This window comes from Octodon degus, unplaced genomic scaffold, assembly GCF_000260255.1.
Source record: "Octodon degus isolate 3935 unplaced genomic scaffold, OctDeg1.0 scaffold00126, whole genome shotgun sequence".
Taxonomy (NCBI): Eukaryota; Metazoa; Chordata; class Mammalia; order Rodentia; family Octodontidae; genus Octodon; species Octodon degus.
In genome coordinates, this window is record NW_004524702.1 from 52,218 (window position 1) to 56,939 (window position 4,722).

Sequence of the window (4,722 nt, forward strand, 5' to 3'; positions counted from 1 at the left end):
ACCATGAGTGAGCCTGGAAGATACTGTGCAAGCAAGATGATCCAGGCACAGGACGGTGATTACTGAATGATCCCACTTACAAGTGGAAACTAAAACTACTTCATGGGAGTAGAAAACAAACTGAGGTCCCTAGGGGCTGAGAAGAGGGACAGGAAAACTGAATAGAGCAAGAATGAATAAGGGTGGCCAACACCCACTTAAGTAAGAATAATAAATTCTACTGTCCTGTATCTCAGTGATGTGACCGTAGTTAGTAACAATTTGCTGTATATTCCAAAGTAGCCAGAAGGATTCTGAGTGTTCCCAACCAAAAGAAATGCTAACTATGTGATGCGATGGAAATGTGAATTGTCCTTATTGGAACATTACATACTGTGTACATGCATCAAACGCACTTCACAAGTACATACAATCAAACTTTGTCAATTAAAAAGATCCTTCCACAATCCTGTTTGAAGAGTTAAATAGTATTTCTATTATTACCTTAGTAAATTTATAAAAAAAAAATCTTAATTCTGAAACATATCTGGCCCCTAAGTTTCCTTTCCTTAAGCAATTCTATGGAAAGTTGTGTTTTGAAAAGGGTAGAATAAAATACAGCTATAGATGTAGCATCCATGTCTCCTGAGTGCTTGTGCTTAGTCTGTGGCCTGTAGCATGGTGGTTTAAGTATTAAGTCTCATTGCTTTTAAAGCTAAAATGTTCTTTTGTTGCTGTTTCAAAGGTTCTTTTAAAGAAATTTATGAAGGAATTATTTTAATTGCTGAATGATTCACTTCATTCATATAATACACAGTCCCATATTGTAAAAGAAAGGGACCAGGTTTCAGATTGGCCCACTTTGTGTCTCCAGGGCTAGGGATCGAGCCCAAGGCCTTGAGCAGGCCAGGCAATTGCTCTACTACTCGGTGCTACCTCCAGCCCACTGAGCCTCTTTTCAATCGTCCTTCCCAATACATACGCTGTTTTGTTGTTAGTTTGATTTTGTTTGCTTTATACAATAAAATATTATTCCTCTTGCAGTTGTGGTGAAATGGGGGTGAAAGCTTTGTATAGATGGCCAGAGACTGGAACTGTCCCTGTGAAGCAATTCCCTCCCTCCCACAGCAGGACCCAAGTCTGCTCCCCACTGTGGGGAGGCGATGGGGGAAGGGTGAGGAGGAGGGTGTGGCTGAGCACAGGGAGCCTGGGTGAGGACCTGGGCCTCATCCCTTACCGTGTGGGGCACAGACTTGTGTCACCAGAGGTCCAAGTTGTGCTTGAGTTCTGTGATTTTTCTAACCTACTAAAATATGAAAGCTGCAGTGGAATACCCATCTCTGACAGGGCTAAACAAAAAAGAGGATGCAAAGGGAGGACCATTTTGCATCTGTATATACAGAATAGTTAGGATAGACATACAGCTATTTCACTTAATTCAATAAGAAAGATTTGTACTAATAGTGTTTGGACAGGATATGTCTGCATCTTATATTATGGATAACCACTAAGAAGATAACAATGTACAAGTTATTAATTATTGAAAATGTCCTATTAATCAGTTTTGAAACTCTCTCATTGCTATTTGTTTCTCAATAAATTAAACAATTTTTTAAAATATGAAAACCACTTTACTGTTTAAACATCTCTGTACTACTGACTCCCCTAGTGAAGTTGATTGCACAAATTGTTCTGTCCTGGTACACCAATGTGACCTTGCCAATAATTTTTTTAAATTTGTGTATTGATACAATTTAGGTGCACATGACAATCATATTCGTCATCAGGAATTTGTACTTGTACATGGTATATCTTGATTCCTCTGTTTGCCAGTTCCTCTCCCCTCTCTTCAACTCATCTTTGCCTCCTTATTGATATAGCTTTGTTTCTACTATTTACTTTTTTGGTACTAGGAATCAAACCTTGTTCTTGTTATGCAGGTGCTGCACCGCTGAGTTACATCCCCGGCCCCACAGCTTTTATCCTTTTCTCATTTTTTCTTTTCCCTTCCTTTTCCTCTTCCCCACCCTAATTAACCCTTTTCTTTTTGACTATTTCTTTCTAGTACAAAATATCTACCATACATTTTTGTTCGTGTTTATACTTTAGGTTTCCCACACCAGAGAGGATGTAATATTTACACGTGTCTGGTTTATTGCACTTAAAGAGTATGGTCACAAGGTGCATCCATTTAACTACAAATGTCTTAAGTTCATACCTTTTCTGGCTAACATGCCATTGTATGAAAAAGAAAGCCTTATCTTTTTATTCGTTCATCAGTTGATGGGCATTTGGGTTTTTTCCGTGACTTAACTACTATAAACTGTGCTGCTATGTATGTATAAGCATGTGGTGGTTGACACATTTTGTCAACATGAGAAGCTGGAAGCTTGGCTGCCTCGGCTCAGAGGCATCCAGGGGTGGGGAGGGCCCTCTCTAAAGTGACTCAGAAAGGATATAAATGGGAGTTGAGGAAGGATTCTGCGTGCCGCTTCCTTGGAGAAACTCTGGTCTTCCCAGTCAGCATGGAAGGAGAGAGGCTTGCAAGAAGCTGCAGCTGCATCTCCTCCCTTTGCTTTGCTGTTTTCTGCCACCGTGAACTGCTGCCCTCTGCCAGGTGCCATCTGCCTTGCAGTCAGCCAAGTATGGACTGACACCTCCACAAACTGTGAGCTAAATCAGCCTTTCCTTTCTTAAATTTGGGTGACAGGTATTTTGTCCCAGCAGCGAGTGAAAAGTAACTGAGACAAAGAGTATGCATATATCACTGTAGTATGATGCTTCAAATTCTTTTCGAAAGTTATCCCACTGAGCAAGCCAGACTGGTCAGGACCTGAGAGAACTATGACCAGAAAATACAAACTTAACTTTATACACTTTTAGCCAACTGTTCCATATGTTTCCTGGTTGAAAAGACAAGAAAACAAGAGAAAATTGCTTTTTCCTAAAGATGCACAGCAGGAGAAACCACCAACATAGTGAAGAGACAACCCTGGTGTTGGAGAAAACGTTTTCCAACTGTTCTTCAGACAAAAGATTACCATCAAGAACATATAAAGAGGGCTGGCAAGATAGCTCAGCAGACTAAGCACAAGCTTAGGCAAGCACAGGGACCAGGGTTTGATGCCTGGCACCATATGCCTCACTGGCCCTTCCCCCAGGCACACTGAGCCAGCCACTGGGTCCTGGAGTGGTGGTGCATGCCTGTAATCCCAGCACTTGGGAGGCTGAAAACAGGAGGATAAATATGAGTCCAGGCTGCATTAGTGAGACCCTATACCAAATATATAAAAAAGAATATATAAAGAACCCCCCCTCAAAAAACAGACCTCTCAAACTTAAAGACCCAACAAAAATGGGCAATTGAGATGAGTACTAACTTTTCAGATGTATTTATTATTGTAAACACCCTACTAACCTGTTTTGAAAGTGTTTCATTGCTATTTTATTTTTTCTCATTAAAACGAATAAAAATTATGTAAACAAGAACTAGAAACATCAAATAAATATATGAAAAATGTTCAAATCACTGGTCATTTGAGAGTTGCAAATTAAAACAACTCTGAGATTCCATCTCACTCCAGAAAGAACAGCTACTATCAAGAAATCAACCAATAACAAATACTGCTGGGGCTGTGAGTAAAAGGAACACTTTTCCACTGTTGGTAGGAGTGCAGACTGATGTGACCATTGTGAAAATCAGTGTGCAGACTCAAAAAACTAGGACTAGAGGTTCCACTTGACACAGCCATTCCCAGCCTGGGTATCTTCCCAAAGGAATTTAAAGCATCATACCATGGAAATACATGCACACCTGTGTCTGTAGAGGCACAGCTTGTTTTCTTTTCTTTCCTCCTCCTCCCCCTCCTGCCCCTCCCTCCTCTTCCTCCTCTTCTTCCTCCTCCTGCTCCTCCTCCTCTCCCAGGGCCTGAACTCAGGACCTTGCACAGCCATCTCCCTAGCAGTGAAACAGTTTCTAATAGTCAAAACTTGGATATACAGTATTTTTATACAACAGAATAGTGCTCTGCCGTAAAGAAGGGTATGCACAGGACACGTTTTGGTGGTAGAAGCACCTTGAGATCCTACTCTTAAGTGAAATAAATCAGACACACAAGTGTAGATACCCCACTGTTTCTCCAGTGTGGGAAACCAAAAGTGTAAATGAGGACGAAAATGTACAACAGGTATTATAAAACAGGAAGGAAATGTTCAAACGGGGGGGGGGGGGTGCAAGGGAAAAGTAAAGAAAAAAGAGAAAAGACAAAAAGCACACACGTTTCTGTAAATAGGGAGGGGAGGAGAGCTTGAAGGAAGAGGTAGGGATATCAGGTACAGATACAAATTCTCTATGATGAATATGCTCATTCTGTATAATATATACCAATAAAATCTGATTTTAAAAGTAGGAGGAGGGAGCTGGGGAGATGGCTCAGTGGAATAAGCACAAGGGCCTGAGCACAATCCCTGGTTTCGCAAAAAAAATAAAATAAAATAAAAATAAAAAGTAGAAGGAACAACAACAAAAATCGGAGTCCGGCTGTCAGGGTCCCGGCTCCCGCCAGGGACAGGAAGCGGCGCACTGCCGGCGTCTCCTCCAGGGGGCGCCCAGAAGCCCCTCTAGCGGGAGTCCTCCGGAAGAGGAGGCGAAGTCCGCCCCTCGGTCCGCCGCTTCCGGCGCCCGGCGCTCAGGCCCCGCAGCCTGGGGCTGGGGTGGCGGGAGGGCGCGGCGGCGGGCCGGGG